Raw genomic sequence first — 18,145 nt, forward strand, 5'->3', positions numbered from 1 at the left:
TCTACCTCTCCCTTTTCATCCTAACCTTGGTATGCTGTTAAAGAACCTGACTTGGCTGAGTGAGAACTGTGAGACAGTTGTAACTCAACCAGCTTCCCTATGTGCCTCAAGCTGAGCTGAAGAAACCTGTGCAACTGCCACAGAGCATTAGCTACAAAGTTAACCACTACTGACTCACTCATCGGCTCTACCCTCTGCCGACATCCAAATCCATAAAATGAGAGACACAGCAATTCTTCTCTATGTGTGTCTCCTGCATCAGGATGAAGGATTTGACACTCAGAGACAGTTAACTACAGAGCAGAGCAGGCTAGGCCCTGAGCACTGAATGGGGAATCTTGATGTGTTTATGAGTTACAGTCCATGTGATCTCGCTGCTACACTCAGCTGTAGACAGTGAAGTCGGTGTTCGGTGGTACTGCGCTGATAAAATGAATGATGGATACTAAAAAAAACCAAATCCAAATCAAGTAAAACATGTTAACGGTCCATTAAAACCACCGATTTATTTTGTAGGGAAATATAGAATTATCACAATGTACACTATAATTCATAATAACCTACAACCCTATTACTTGTCATGAAATCCTATTTGTGAGTCCATTACATCAAATAGGTGGAAGCACACGTTTGTTTAGTTGGATCTGTGTTTATCCTGTGGAAATAATGGCTATTTACACAGCCATGATTATCCAGCTTTTAGAGATCAAATGTAAATCAATGCAGTGCAGTCTGGTTGACTGGCAACTGGTAATTTAAATTTCACAATGGTTCCTTGGTTTCTTTAGGTTATATAATTAATAACCTATATACATATATAACATAAAACATTTAATATAATTTTTGCACAGTCAGTTCATCAATTCCAGCATATTAATTGAAAATAATAGCCATAAAGTTTAACAACATTATGTTCTGAGAATGTCATTTCTGCTTCCAATATGATAAATTGCACTGAAACAAATTCAATCTTCATTTCTTAATCTCAGTTTTAATGAATAGAATACATGATTAGATAAACAGTCAAGTAGAGTTTGGTTGGAAAGATTCCTCCATCTTATCAGGTCAGCGAAAAGGTAACTCTAACCAAACTGGTGACGCGCCACAAAGTTTTATAATATAACGAGAAGCTTGTCTGATAATGCAGCTTAAATGGAATCTGAAAGGATAGCTGCTGTTTAAACAAAGCACAGCAGTAAAAGGCTATTGCACAGTTTTGTAATCAGACTTGGGGTTTGAAGTTATGGTCTGAGTTGCAAAACCTTTGTTGAATTTTATGCCACACCAAGAAAACCTTTTTCCAGAGAGAGAAGGACATTTTGTAATCTCTGTTCGTGTTAAAACACTTGAGAAGGCAACTTGTAACCTCTCCCAAAAGCAGCAGATGTTCATGCCACTTGGTAATGGAAAGAAAGTGATAACGGAAGGGATGTTTGATACTGAAGCACCATGGCAAGGTGTTGACAGCGCCACCAAATATCCTTATCGACACCCTGCACTTGCGGTACGTGTCAGCCGTTATGGTGCTACATGGGCTTACACACTAGACATATTGGTGCTTGTATACAGTAAGATGTTACACGTCTAACATGTTTACTGAAAACTCTTCAAAATGTTTCCAAAGTGTGTGCTCTGGCTATAAAATATAGATGTGAATAGCGAATTATGATATTCAGTGTACTTTGGAGCTTAGTTTTACCTCTAAGCAGATGGTGGATTTCTGTACCTACATGCTTTCAATGGATTCAGGTGAGTACAAGTTACAGAAAATTAGAACTACAGTAACTTTCTGTTCTTTTATCTGACAGGAATTCACAGTACAGACATACATTAAGCTCTAGCCATAATAATTAATTTTATGGCCAATGATGTTACTAACAATAATTGTGATGCAGCTAATCATCTGAAAAAAAAATCACCCAGACCCTTTTTCCATTTGTTTTGTTGCCAAGCAGCCAGTAATTTCCATCCAACCGTTCCTAGTGAAAGCAAGGTGCCAGCATAATGCATTGTGGTGGATAGTGTGTGTCGCAGTGCATAATTTGTTTTTGTTTGTATGTGATCGCCTGCCTGTTTGCATTTTGGGGGAGAGTGTGACAAAAAAGGAGCAGTTCTCAGTTTCTCTGCTATGTTTTGCATTTCTTCCTCAGAAGGAAAACCATTCAGCTGCTGCTTTATACATACATACATTTGTATATGGGATGGGTAGATAAAAATTAATGCTGATCTTGAAGGAGATAATTTGTTTTCCTTTCCTGAGGTATGATCTAACACTGATAGAGAATAATTATCATTTTACAGCTCAGCAAGCAGCAGCGTTAGCCTGAGTATACCCCTCACTTACGCCTCTCACTATTTTTTGCAAATTTTCTATATATATGTCATATATTACTATTTTATGTTCAGATTCTTTGGGCTATTTTCTTCTCAGGTCTCCCCTGTTAACAAAAGACATATATATATAAAAAAAAGAAAAAAAAGAAACATGAATACAGATGAACAACGCTCAAATAAAAAAAATCCAAATATTACAGCATATTACACCATATAACAGTATATTTTAAAAATTCTGACTTCTATTTAGGGGTCCAGATAAATGGGCAGAGCTCATAATCAACATGATATAGTTGTTCTACGTTTGACTGACATTATCACAATAAGATGAAACATTGCTATACTATATAATTGCACATGGCAACCCAAAGTTGGGTACGCAGTTAAGAAAACGAACAGATGGAAATCGGCTCATCAGGATCAATGACCAGCAGCTCCAACTATGACCAGTAATTTAAGATTGTTCCACATGCACAGCCTGTTCCTAGAAACTGTGGTCCAATATAAATCATGCAAAAATGAATCAAGCCACCAATTCTCTGTCAGTTTCCCCCACTTTTGGTGGTATAAGCAGTCTTGATGAACCTAAGCAGTTCAACGGGGCACAGGACTGTTGCCATGGCAACTCATTCTGATCATGTTTTTAAAAAAAATGGCTGTGAGCGTAAAGGAGATTATTGTTAATGCGCTCCTCATTGGTCAAATGTAAATAACTAGAGTTTTCCACGCACGTTCGTTGGCCCCCAGCATGACTGATACTGTGCTTTAACACTGATATACAATCCTTTGCGCTTTATCTTTATGGCTGGAAATGCCCCCTGGTGTGAAATTTCTGGTTTGATCAGTAGAGTAAGTTGTTGTTTCTTGGTTTGACAGTTGGCTGTAAACAGAAAATATCTGCTATGCTGCTAAGTTCTGAACAATATCAACTGTACAGAAAGCACCATGGTCTCTGCTGTCAGTTCAGCTGCGTCTCCTCACCAAATCTGGCAAGATACAGAGTTAATGTGCAGCAGGGGCGCTGTTGACTTACACCACCAGTAAAATATGGGTGACTCTGAACAACTCTTCTTGAAACTAAACAAGCCTAACCAAGACAGGTCTGTAACTTTAGAATCCCAATAACATCACTAAATGGATGCCAGAGTTAGCTTCTTCTTGTACTGGGTACCCGGTGGCTCTACTGTTACCAGATGTGAGATGACTGTGTGAAATGGATAAATATGTATTGCATTCTATCAGCACCAAGTTTACTTTCTTCCTCCTTTCTTCTTTAGTCATCGTTCTTTTTCTCTCTGCGTGTTTTCCTGACCTGCTCAGTGGCAGCTTCTGTACTCTAAGTACTTACACCAACAGCCTAAGGCAGGATGCCCTGATTTCCCATAGAGGGAAAATGGCTTGCCTGTGATGGCAGTGTCTTTTATACGGGTGCTGAGGTTGTGGCAGTAGATAGTTGTACTTAACAGCTGATCTTCTCTAGCCACTATGCCCACTGACTAGAGCTTTTTCCAGCAATAGGGTAGCATTCTTGTTTCTGAGAAGAATTTTAAGCAATAAACAAGCACAAGGAGACATTTAGTCATGTTAACGATCGCTGAACACTGAAATTACATGTGTCCTATAGTACTTTTTGGATTTTTTTATTTGTTTGTTGGCAGATTTAAAAGAAAAGTAAAGCTAATCTAAGAAAAGGCTGCTTCAAACATTTATCCAACCATTATTTAAAGAAACTATTAAAATAAGGAATCACAATATCAATTATAGACTATGACAAAGAAAAAAGGTGACAGATTGACCAGATCTCAATTATTCATGTGATTTTATGTTATTACAAAGTAAAACAGCCCATTTGAATCCTGCCACCTAAGGCTGAGAATCAGACTAGAGATATGCAGCATTCCCAGTGAAGACTGCAGGCTTGTCACATACCCCTATTATACAGAGGTGTCATTCCTTCAGTAATGATTTCAGTTTGGCACAAATATGTGTTTTGCAAGGCATGGATACGCACTCAAAATATTATTTGCTGTTGAAGAATATCCTCGAGCAATAACTTATTACACATCTAGTAATAAAATCCCTAGAGAGAGAAAAACAAAGATGTCTGGAAGTTACATAAGCTGTAGCACAAGCTCAGCTGTTTTCGTAAAGATGGGTACCTCCGTTCCCTATCCATATAAAAGAAAACTAAATGGCATAGACTAAGAAAAACTAGTACATAAGTGTTTATAAATTTGCATGTGCTCACTTGGGATTCTCTTACAACTTGGCAAATAATAATCCAACTGAGACACAGCACTGCCATCAGAGAAAAAAAAGAAAGAGAGAAAAAAAGCAAAGTATATTGGCTTTTCCCTCTCATCATCTCTTGTTACCAGTTTATGACAGAAGTGCAAGGGGAGAAAGACAATATTGGTGTGAGGAAAATGGAGGTGACAGACAGGACCAAGAGAAAAAAATGATGTAGAGTGAAAATCCCAATATTAGTTTAAAGAGACAGCTGCAATATTCAAACAATCATTCACAAGCACTGGCTCCAATGGCTCACTGGCAGCATGTAAACAAACTTAATGTCTACAGCCTGTATCACCATGAATCTCATAACCCGTCTTGGCCCTGAAGCCTTTTCTCAGCCTCCCCCATGAGTCCGGCAGCTTATCACATAAACGATTATTGACTGCTGTGCAACTCATCAATACGATCAGTGCAGTTTTACATATGGTAAGCCAGGCAACTTCATCATTGTAAGCCAGTAGAGGCAGGACGCCTGAGAAGCAATAGTGCTACACTAGCTTCTACAATAAGATGCATTTCTTTAAATTGAACGTGGGCTATACTGGATTACCGTAAATGAGAATATTCTGTTGAAAGCGTATCGATTTATCTCATCATGTCTTCCTAGATGTATCTGTTAGGACAAATTAAAGGTAAAAGTGAGGGCAGAGCATAAGAATTAAGAGCGAATTGCTGCAAAACAAAAGCTCACGTACCGCAGTTGTTTGATGGTGCACTGTATTGGTACATAAAATGGTGCCTCAGGTCTTGCAGCTGAGCCAAAACAACTTAATGGATTAATTGGAAACCAACAGAGATAATTAGGCCTTTGGGGTTGTATGATTCCACCCCTCGTCGACTGTTGCCTCAGAACTGTGATGTAGTGCGTTCCTGCTGTGTAATCGAGATAATTAGCAAGAATGTTGTGTCACTGTCCAAAGATTAGCAAAAGGGAAAGGCCAAACCAGGCTCATTAAAATGTGGTTCCAACTTAGACAGACTTGATAGGATTTCTTTACTGACAGAGGTTACGTCTGGTTTTCGTTTACCTTATTTGTGTCCTGAAGGAAGAGAGAGATATAAAAAGATAATTTTTATTTCATCTCGTGAAAAGTGTTGTTCTCTTCATGAACAGACACCACAATTAGTGGAAATGATCCAGCCTTTAATTTGGCACCCATTAACTAGCTTGCACATGAATACAAAGACACTTTAAAAAAAATGGAGAATGATGCACACTATCTTCATATATGTTTGTCTTGATGAAAAATTACTAGGGATAGGTAGCGGTTAGCTGAGACTAACTGAGCCAAGGCTTCAGTTGTTTACTGTGCTCCTATTATTGGATGCCAAGGTGTCCTTCTGTGAGGCTGACAGGCACTGAGTAGTAGGCCAAATTGATTGGTCTGCTCTTGCCCACCAAAAGGACCTGAACTCAATTTGCTTGTGATGGCTTCAATTTCCTGGCTGGACAAAATCCCCCCACTCCTCTCTCCCTTGCTCTCTCTCTCTCTCAGCATCCCTTCCTCGCTCAAGAGCTGTCATTTAATTTCATTACTCAACAGGGGAGGTTCATGCCCTGTCACAGTTTCTGCCTTTTGTCCCTTGTTCTGTTCATATGACGCTTACCATCATTTGCCAGAAAGAAAGGCTTGTTTTTAAGACGCCGGTCGTTTGAGTTTTTTCCTGGAATAGTATAATTTGCAGTTTTTGCCTGGCAACATCCGTACCGAACCTCAGTACATTCTGTTTTCATTAAAGGAGGGTTGGGGGCTTGATTATTCTTCTGCCCTGTAGATGAGAAAGCAAGAGAGCACATTTTCAAGAAAAGCTCCTTTTTAGGGTGTCAAAAGATAAAAGCAAAGACATAATACAGAAAGTAAAGTCCACATAAACATGCTGCCTGGCTCCATTTGGGTGTGGCGTCTGAAATAAGTGGAAGACTCTGGTGGAGAGATATTTTACAGATCGGTTTTGTGTCATTATTCATGCCAGTATTAAGCTGGTTATTCAAGAATAAGTCATCAAAGGTAGGACTAATTTAGGTCTTGCTTTACAAAGCTTATTTTCTTCCGCAACATTTCTCAGGAGCAAAGACCCAATTTGCTTCTCCCAACATACTCTAGCAACATTTCGTAAACTAATTTCCGATGCACATAATGCCTACACGGTCAACGGCTGATTAGAAAGAAAACAGGATCTAACACTGGAGTTGAGCAGAGGTCTTTGATGTGATTACCTTACATGTTTTGGCCCTGCTTTTGTTGCTTTAAGATAAACATGCAGAGCCACTCAGCATATGCCAGCTTATGTCAAGATGAAAGATTTTACAAGCCATTATCAGAGACCTGCAGATTGTTCTGAGGGTATTAGCTGGCCTCAGAAATGTGCTACAACTGCAAAGATCTTGCCCTGATTTCAGAAACTGTGGATGAGGGGTCAGCCTCTCAGCACTTTTAGATGATCTCAGTGACTGGCAGGAGATTAAGGGTTGGCAAAATGGGAGGTCTTAAAGATAGCCAACAACGTAGTTTATAATATAACATTTAAAAAAAAAAAAAGAGTCCTGACACATTCACAGAATATTCTATCAGGAATCCAAAAAAAAAAAAGCCAAGAGGAATTTGCAACATCCCTCTATCATTTTCTCTTGTTTTTACTCCCCTTTATCTCAGAGGATATGCTCTCTTCTGGGTGTATTTACCAGCGGTCTTACAAGCTTTTACCTCCAGGAAACAAGCGGCTGATCTTGCTCATATTTTACAATGATTCATCTTGCTCAGTATCAACCACGAGGCATAAATGCGATACAACTAAATTAAGGCCGCTCAGCCAGACAAACAAGCTGGGGAATTTCAAACCTATGCCTTTTTTTTCCATCTTGCTTTGTGAGCCAGTCCAATTTATTGCTATATTAAGACAGATTTCTTGCTGTTTTTTCATGTTATACCTGTTTATCAGATACTGTGTGTGTATATTTATATACAAAAAACAAGTAGTTATATACAAAAGAAGATTGTTACAGGGCTCTATGCAGACTTTGGAAAAATTAAATATACCTCATGATTTAGTAGCTTGAAGTCTCCTACATGATTGTGGCACACTCTTCTGTACAAAGTTGCTTGAGTTCATTGCAATTTGCATGCATTTGTTTATGCACAGCCACAATCCTGGCACATGATTTCCATCAGGTTGAAGTCTGGGCTTGACTGGGCCATTTTTTTCTTTTCCAGCCATTCTGTTGTAGATTTGCTTTTATGAAAGGGATCATTATCCTGTTGCGTGACCCAGTTTCAGGTGCTTGCCTGTTGATTGTATTGAATTGTTTCGCACTTGGTGACCAGCTGCAAGAAGTTGCAGTGAACCAACCGGTTGCCCACCCTCAAATTCTGGGCGACCACTTTTGATCGCAAGGCAATTGCACAGGCTGCCTAGTGAGAGGTAACCTGTCTCCTACCAATTGCAGTCAGACTTGGATTGCAGACTGATAGCAAACTGAGTCAATCAATTTATCACCATCTTTATGCACCCAAGTCCCTCTGAAGATGGCTACCAACGGCTGTTTTGAAAACTATCATTTAAAAGACAACAGCATGTTTCATTAATCACAGTCACAATCATTTTTTGTAAGTGTTTGTGAAACTTTTATTTAATTTTCATGTAAATGTATATATAATTAATAGTTTTAACAATATAACTATACATACTAACTGGACACTGGAAGCAAATGACTATTTCAGAATCTTTTCTAGGTCTATGTTTTAAGCATTTGTGGCTGGTATTGTCTTCACCTTGTGTGTCTGACTGTCTGTTTGCCTGCCTGTTTGTTTGCTTTCCTGTGTGTCATCATCAAATGTTGTACCGGACACACCTACTGTGTGAACTACCACAAAGGCGGTTTTCAGCGCAGCACTTTGTCTGTTTGCGAACAGATTTTGCCATTACAATAGTTCTGTAACAATGCAAGCTACAGTCACGAAACTTTGATGACTGGTCAATTTATTGAACTCATTCTATTCATAGGCAGTGTTATATCTTCTGAGCTGTTTGATCAGCTAAAGCAAAGATGATTTTTGCAGAAAAAAGTGTGTTTACTTTGTACAGACATGCTATGCCCTGCCATCAGTTGAGGTGTCTGCTCTGACTTTCTTCAAGTGAATCAAAAAAACCCAGAGGGGAAAACCCAGAAGTCTGGCCATTGTGTGCGGGGAACAAAGGAGAAAGCACCTTGTAACTGCAACAAAGGAAAAAAGCATGTTGGACACTTATAGGTATACTTAGCTTCAAGGAAATTGCACGTATATATGCTAAGAAATTGCACTGATGCACCAAAAAAATACTCTTTTCTTGTGATTCTCTATATCCATTTGTTCCACATGGTGAAATGAGAGTTTTCATTATCTTATCGATCCCATTATCAGCCTGAGATAAATATACTCTGTGATTTTGTAGAGGATAAGGGTAATTTCCCTGTTCACTAATAATGTTTCATTATTGTCTTTCTTGAAACAAATTAGTAAATCAACCCATTAAAGTTTTACAATAGCGCTGCAGTTAAACTGAATTATGTGTTGTATTGAGTAAAATACACATGGAAATATTTAACATATATACCAATGAATTAAATTCTGTTACTGCATATCACTTTATTTTAAGGCCATTTGAGAGTAGGATTGCTTTAAAAATAATTGTGAGTTTACTTGGAAAAAAATACATGTAGTACATCCAGCACATCACAGCTATGCACTTACAGTAATTCATAATCTTATTACTCTCTTTATCATGTAGGTTAAAATATATTAAAGTAGTATCAAGGTTTTAGAGGAAATTACCATATCCATCCAGTTTGATTAAAAGTATAATAAATAGTTAGCAACTCTCTTATATATAATTTAATTTGTAATCTGGAAGTTTCTTACTGTGAAAAGGGAGCCTTTTTCTTGTCACTGTTGACAAGTGTTTGCTCAAAGGGGTCATGTGATTTTTAGGATTTCTTTTTAATATTGTAGGGTGTTTACCTTACAGTATAAAATGCCTTGAGGTGATTGTTGTTGTGATTTGAATTGAACTGAATTGAAAAAAGGCTTAATTTTTTTTTATTTGTTTTTTTACATTTAGTCTACCTTTTAAGGTAAATGCACAGCAGAATTTCATTACCGTCACTGCACTATCTGACCACGATGTTAAACTATTAGCAATTTAGCATAAAAAAATGGATATGGCTTATATAACACTAACATTGAGCAGCAGATCTTGACTTTTAGCAAAGGTTTTCCAGCAGACACTGTGGAAATCATGTGCAAGTTACTATAAGAAAGGAACCAAAAATGTTCAGATGAATCGAGAAGACTTTCTCCTGAGACAGAATAAAATAGTGTGAAGCGCTGTCTCTCTGTAGCAACAAGCCAGTTTCCTTCTCCTGTCTCTTTTTGAAGGGTAGTGATGTGTATAATACTTCTCACCCTGAAAGGTTTGGTGGTAGAAAGAAATAACTGAAGTAGAGGGAAATACAAAGTGAAGCTGGCAAAGCTTCTTGGTAGCAGAAGGGGAGTAGTTCACTTCAGATGAGCTGACCTTCAGAAGCAATGGGCACACAGGTTCAGGACGAGCAGGTCAGAGAATAAAAGAAAAGAGGCCTCCCAAAGAAGCCGTTACACCATCCCCACTGGTATGTGTTTATATATATATATATATATATATATATATATATATATATATATATATATATATATATATATATATATATATATATATATATATATATATATATATATATATATATATATATACATACACTCTGTGTAGTATTGACTTTCTGTCAGGGTGCTGTTGTGATGCAGCCAGTTAAATTGCATTCTAAAACAAGATAGATTGTACTGCGCACACAGCTGTGCCAAGCAGATAAATCAATTAAAGTGACCTGATCTGACAAGTAGCCTTGTCCTCCGACAGGCTTAATATCAAAACACACGTCCATGAAACTCGTGCCTATCTCTGTCTCTTACCATGAAACCTTTCTCCTGAGATACTCAGATAAAAGACAGGTTGACAATGGTTCAAGAGGACAAACCAGCATATAATTACACTTTGGCAAAGATATGATACAATCTCTTTATTTCTCTTAAGTAGATGAATATTTTAATACGAATTTTCATCAAATGGTAGTCAGATGCCTGACCTGGAAGTCATTTTAATATGGCCAAATTAAAATAAAATCCCATAAGGAATTTTTCGTTTGAGGATTTTCTTTCAATCAGGGTCTGAAACCAAACGACAGCTACATCTTGATGGAAGTAAAAACTTCGGTCACGTCAAGACAATTCATTCTTTTTTTCAGTTAGACATTATATTTTGGACATTTGGTCATTCGAATATCGAATGTGCAGAAAAACACAATATTGCTGTCCATGTTCTCAATACCAATTCTAACTACTAAAATGATCTACTCAACAGATTCCCATTTACATTATGGTTTGTTAATGTGAAATGACAGCAGAGAAACAGGCCACTTCCTTTCTAATATGATTGTACTCACAAAAAGGCGATGCACTTTGTACTGTATGAAATGTGCCTTGCTTATTTTTTTGTATATGTGAAAAAGGAACCTTGTATTTTTATAACAATGAAATGTGGGATGTGATGACATCTCGGCAATGCTTATATATGAATGTCATTCGGCTTTTCACTGTTGTCCGTATCTGTATTCTTACAATATGTCCCAGTGGGTAAACACTGCATGTTATATGTAATATAAATGCAAAAATCTATGGACAATAAAAACTTCTCTGTAGAGATGTCGGTGGTATTTACAATGCTGTGCAAAAGTCTTGAGACACCCTTCTTTTCTTTATATTTTGCTGGAAGAAAAGGAAATAGGTACAGTCATTTTTTGAAATACAAACATAAGTGAAAATACAGTACAAATGGGGGGGAAAGAGTTTGCACAGTTATAATGAGTTTAAAAGTTAATATTTATGCTGTTAGAAGCTGTTAGAACTCTCTTAGGCAAACGTTCATGAAATTTTGTAAGTACTGTAGTCTTCAAGAATAGTTCTCCAGGCTTCTTGAAGGACATTTTAAGGCTCTACTTTGGATGTTGGCTGGCTTCTGTTATCATTCATTATCATCAGGATGATCCCAGACAGCTTTAATAACGTTGATGTATGTTCATATTTGGATTCTTGACTCCATAAGACCTGTTTCCACTGATGTTCACTCCAGTTCTTGTGTAATTTGGTATACCTTAACTTTTACTCCCCATTTTGCTTCCTTAAGAATGGTTTCTTGACAGTCAGCCATTAACCGAGACCATCTTTGCTGATGTTTTTTAGTGAACAGTAGATCATGTCCTGGGTTACTGATCATCTAGACAGTTTTTAGGTCTGCCACTTTTTCTTTGGTCCTCACATTTTTTAAGGACACACTGCACACCATGCCAATATAGGGATTTTTTGGGGTTTAATAGCTGGGAATCACCTGGTTGGCGCAAAAATATTATTTTATGCCTGTCTTCTTGTTATTTTTTCCATTTTAATAGATTCAGATAAAGAAATGGGAACAAATTATGTTTTTGCAGTAGGCTGCTAGTGGCCAGAGATATCATTTGAAATGGGTTCTTTGAAAAGTTACCTATTACCTTTAGGCACCACTGGTACATTCCTTAAGTTAGGTGCTTTTTTTCATGCCTGAATGATTCATAAGTCAGTGTTGAGTGTCTTAACCAATGGAATCAGGCCAGTTCAGTCAAGAATTGGACTACAAAAGAAAAAAGACCTCCAGAAAACCCAGATAATATTGCTCAAGACTAATTTTTAAAATTGCAAGAAAGGGTAGCTCTTTGAAAGCAAAATAAATTTAGTTCATGTAAAGACAATCTTAAAAAAAAAAGGGGGGGGTTTTAGACTAACCTCCAACCAAGCCTTTCTCGGACTGAGAAAAAAAGCCATTCTATGCAGTGTAGAGGACAGCTCAGAGGATTTTTATCCTTAACTCATCAGCAGCTTTCATCTTGAGGGTCGGTTTCTAAGTATCAATCATCTCAGTGCTCCAGCCTCCAAAAAGTCTTGTTAATCAGAAAATCTATTGCATACACATCAAAGAGATTTTTAGAAAAGCTGTCTTCCAGGCATGGCTTTTTCAAACTGTATTACCACTGAAGATACAAATGGATTTACATTGCACCTTAACATGACAAAAGTACGCTGAAACCCAAGGTGAACACAATTACAGGCACAACTGATATAGCTAATTAATACACATAGAGAGAGGTCTGGGTCTTTAATCATCTCAAGCACACGCTCTCTTTTATCAAGCCGCAGATGGAGTGAAATCGCAAAGTTCCTAAAATGCTATTTGTCTCAAGTAGATCAAAAAAAAGTTACATTTTTAATCATTTGTCTTGGGAAATAATGTTGTGCTTTATTCAAATAGTACAGCTGTGGACTGTGATCTGTTTCCGAATATCCAATGGCAAAATCACTTAGAGAATTAAGCAAACAAAGGAAAAAATTCAAGGAGATAAAGGGAAAAGACAAAAGAGGGGAAAAAAGTACCAGGACAGATTAGAAAGGGGAGAGGGAGAGAAGTCAAGTGTGGAAAAAAAAGAAACAAATGAAATTCCAATATATAGCAAAATATGTACTAAAGGAGCCTGTAAGTATGAGTGTATTCCTTTGTTTTCTACAGCGCTGACTGGTTGGCTATCATGATAACCCTTCACAGCAGCTGTCAGCTGATGAAGTACAGCATGAAGAGGGAGCGTGAGGGAGAGCGAAAGATGCAACACACTTACTCTATCGGTCTATCAATATCTCCCTGTATCTCTGTCTCTTTTCATTCCTGTCTATCTCAATTCAGTTCAGTTTGAATCTGCTTCACTGGCACGACAGGGGAAGAATCCATTGAACGCTATAAGTATCATACAAAATGTCTAGACAAATAATGGACGTTCATAAATAATGGATACTGAATAAATAATTGAAGATTTTCTATCACCACCAATGAAACATTTGAATTGAGCAGTTCATAAATCAGTTCAATATATTCAATGTAATTTGGCTCCAAACAACAGAAGGCAATGGGAGAGAAAAGCTTTACAAACTTCTTCTACATTTGACATGTATTTAGTGATATTTTGAAGCAAATTGTGCTATTTTTTTTTCTAATGCCCAGTAACACTTTAAAACATTAGTAACACTTTACATTTTCAGTCGGCGGCTGAGATATTGAGGCGTGTACTGTTCACATTATATAAAGAAGTGAGGGTCTCTTTTGAGAGTGACAAAAGAAGCAGAGTCCGTTTCTTGGTCAAGAATGTGTTTCTGTACTTTCATCTGGCAAATCCACGGCAACTACATCTCTCTTGGTCTCTCCCTCTCCATCTGCCTCTCTCACTCACCCTTTCAACAAGCCTCGTGGCCTTTTAGAACAAATTAGTGGTGTTTTTGATGTGAGCTTGACAGGTCCTGCTTGTTCAGAAAACTAGAGATGACAGAATGTTTAGGCTTAACTCCACTATACGGCTCACAATTTTTTGTTTCCTTTGCATCAAAACTCAACATTGCGCAAAAATGTTGTTATGTTCAGTAAAGTGATTTATTAATCAATTTAACAAAGAGTGGCAGGTTCATTATACCACACAGAGGTGAGTGTAGAAGACTTTAGCCCAGGAAAATTCTTGTTAGTTCATACAAAAGAAGAAGTTTTAAACTGCTCAAACAAACGATAATGTTTTCTTTCCAAGCCAATAAGAAACTACATCGCTGCAGAGACACAAAATTATAAAAGGACTTGGGACTGGCTCAGAAAAGCATAATGTGACATCCCTATCAATGAGTAAAGTTAATGCAATAAAGCCATTCAAATCATGCCTTTCCTTAGTATTTTTCACAAGCAGAAATATCGCACAAGCTTTGATGTTTACCTAAAGGATTCCTCTCATGTCTTGTAACTCGGGTGTTGATTCCAATTTCAATGTATTTTTCAGATGTTATACTTTTTCGGTGAAAGTATACCTGCACAGTCCTTTCCCTGTCTTCACAGTGTCTACATTTTCTATTTAAATGCTCCCTTTTTGATCAGCAGCCAAACTCTCAATATCCCCAGAGTAAATGTCACGTTCCCCACTCGGATATTCACAAACAAATTTTACTACATGACAGCTGAATGTATTACTGCTGGGTCACATGACCAGTTGATTCAATATTTACAGCAAATTTAACACACCCCCCCCCCCCGAGAGATACATGGATACAGGCTAACTTCACGACCATGAGGAGTGATGGAACAAAAACATTCCCATTCATTTCTGAGAGGTATGATGGGGTAAATGATTTCAATGACACTCACAAACTGGGCATTTAGCTAACACTTAACCCCCAACTCGTCTCGTGAGGTTTCGTCCCATCTCTCTCTTTCTCAACAGCTGTAAAGCATTGGTTTTAGCTCATGTTACCGCCTTTGCTCTGGCTTCCCAGGGTATCCAACCTTTAGGGCTATCCGTCTCTGTGTTTCAGGCTCCATCTTCATCTGTCTGTCTCTTGATCTGTCTCTGTTCTCTCCTTCTCTCCTTGCCAACACATACACAACCACACACAAACTCTCAAGCACTTACCCTCATGATCCGGTAATGCGAGTCTAGCACTTGTACTCCAATTATTCTCCTGTACTTGTTCTTGAAAGGGTTCTTGCCTCTCTCTTAGCTAAAGAATGTCATGCCCCCTGTGATTTCTGCTGGACCCTCAGAGGCCTTCCAGTGTTCATCTCTTCAAGCTCATCCATTTTCAAATGCACATTTCAATGCTATTTGACCTGAAATTGATTCAACATGTAGTTTAGCATAGAGTAGATGTTTCAGTCTAAATGTGTGAGCCCTAATCAGTTATACACTCACAACTGAACACTGGTGCAGCAATTAGAGAGCCAACCAGCACTATAAGATTCCCCTGTTTGTCTCTAAAATTACATAATACATAATTTTTTGTATTTTATTCCTTTATGCTATCATTTCTGCAACAGCTACCGTACGTTAGAAATGTTAGTAAAGTGAAGCACAAATGAAGGAAAATGTGTGTTAAAAAATTACTCTGAGAGTGTAGATGTGTGTTAGACACACCCTTTCAATATCTACCATGCACCAAAAAGTGTACTCTCTATTCCCTCACTCTATTTAAATTATAACCCAGCATCACACAAACACTTTTTCTCCCAGTGGTGTTAGTGGTCAATCTCCACGTAATCTTTGCAAAGATTTTCCTGTTGGAAAATGACACTTTTATGCAATCCATAACAAGCAGATTTTCTCTGACCTAAAATAGAGTTAATCCTCACATGAGGTCAATAAAGAGAATATATTCATAGGGATATCGTCTCTCTGTATCGTTGTTGTCAGACTAAATACAGTTTGCGGTCATATTCGCAGCATTAGCACTGCAGTTGTTTTATTATGTAAGTCCTTTCAGAAGGCTCGCAGAAAAGTGGCACGTTCTGATATCATGAATAAACTAAAGCTCCAAGCTCCATGCAGCTGAACATTAGGCTGCCAGGGAAAACTGAGAGCATTGGTACTAACTTTCAGCAGTGTAGAGATAGCTGCACAGAGATAATCTGCCCCATCTCGCTTGCGCATTTGAGGAATAATCTCCATCTTTCATTGTAAAGTGTCATCAACAGCTTAAAACCAGCCCCATAACCGTGGAGACGCGCAGTGGTATCGAGACATCTTAGAATGACAGCCATACAGTATAAGCTCTTGGGGCAGTACGGGATTAATGGCATCTTTGCAGCAATGGGATGGCCATATGCTTGGACATTTGGTGAACATACAAGCATGCTCACACACTTTATACCAGGAACTGCTAACAGCCGAAGTGACACAAGGTCCAGCTTTGACGTGTCTCCCTTCCTTCTGTCGGTCAGTTTTGTTAAATTCCCAAATTAATCCACGAGGCCACAACGAGTGACTGTAACTTTGAAATTTAGCATACTCCACTTTCTAATTTTACATTTAGACCAAACCTACTCGACTAAGTGTATACATTTAATGTCTGCAAAGTTCAGAGATGAAACGCTTCAAAACTTAGTGCCGTACCGTCTCCCGCAGTAGCTTCTTTCACTCTCTCTTAATCTCTTTGTATGTCTGTCTTCTCTTTCACTGGTGCCCTCTAAAAACCGGTCGTCAGCATAAGTGGCCTGACCTCTATAGTTCTGCAGGAGCAAGAAGATCTAGGGGCTGTAAAAAGGAAATCTGGCCGGATATGACAGAGATGTGGGATTTTCAATGGTCACTTAAGACTAATCTCATTACTCAGTAGAGACCACATACTGTATCACTAGAAAGCATGGGACGGAAGAGATAGTGACTAAAGTGAAATTCATAAAGCAATTTTCTCTTTTGGTGTACAACATCTGCCAGTGATGACTGATAAGATTTCCCAATTTGCTCGACTGAAAGAAAACAAAATTGAATTTCTGAGTGTCTGAGTTAAGTTCTTTCTTGTTTGTGATGCAGGATTGAGAGGTCATGTACTTTTAAGTTTTATCCTAGTAACGTTTTAACATCTTGTTTACATATTCTTAAAATATATTCAAGTTAGGCTTCTTTAAAGGAATAAAAAAGGCTAAAATGGGTACCGGCTTTCTTCAACCTTTGAAATGGTTCAATCAGGGGTGAAAGTCTCAAACATAAAGTCTACAGTGGGTCTCACTTCAACAGAAAGTCCCTGATCGGATGTGAGTCACATCTGTTTGCTGTTTCCTTTCATACTAATTAAAGATATTTGTATTTTTCAGGGTGTGTGAGAGAAAGAGACAGAGTGGGTTAGTTGAGAAGGCAAACAAACAGAGATCAAAATTGAACACTGGGCTTAATTTCCATGTCCTTTTCATTCCCCAGGGGGCACACAGTCACTGCACTCAGCAAACTCCAGCCCCCGTTTCCCCAGATGCTTTGCTTGGCTTTTAAAGACACACTACAAAGACATCCTACCTGCTTTCCAGCACCACAAGGGGGAAACATTGTCCATCAACTCTACACTCTCACTACAAGCCGCTCTTTTTTTCCTCTTTTTTTCCTTGTAATTTGTGGGATTGTATGTTTGTCTCTCACCCCACTCCCAAACTCTCTCTGTAACGTAATCAATACGTTCCATCCCTGTCAATCTAAAACTTAAAACTCACTTACATCAAAGCCCAGCATCCATCATACATCTCAAGGTCACAGATGGACCGAGGATGAGGGGCTGAGATAAATGTGTGTGTGTTTTCCTGTAAATGTCTGTGCAGACAGAGATAGAGAGAGAGAAAAGAGAGACAGAGACAGGGACGAAAGATAGAATGTGTGTGTGTGTGTGTGTGTGTGTGTGTGTGTGTGTGTGTGTGTGTGTGTGTGTGTGTGTGTGTGTGTGTGTGTGTGTTGGAGAAAGACACAGTCAGACACAGAAACAGTGACAGAGACAAAGGCGGAGACGGTGGTGGGGGGCGACTAATGGAGGAGTTGTACAGAGCTCAGCACCACCCTAAGAGCCTCTGTAAGCCAGAC

General features: G+C 38.3%; 1 protein-coding gene across 3 annotated transcripts in view; it reads right to left on the bottom strand.

Annotated features, from left to right (window-relative positions):
• pcdh9 (protocadherin 9) overlaps positions 1-18,145 on the bottom strand; it is a 206,001-nt gene that overhangs the window by 67,323 nt on the left and 120,533 nt on the right. The gene's annotated exons all lie outside the window — the stretch shown is intronic.

The sequence above is a fragment of the Maylandia zebra genome, linkage group LG1 (genome assembly GCF_041146795.1).
Source record: "Maylandia zebra isolate NMK-2024a linkage group LG1, Mzebra_GT3a, whole genome shotgun sequence".
NCBI classification, from domain to species: Eukaryota; Metazoa; Chordata; class Actinopteri; order Cichliformes; family Cichlidae; genus Maylandia; species Maylandia zebra.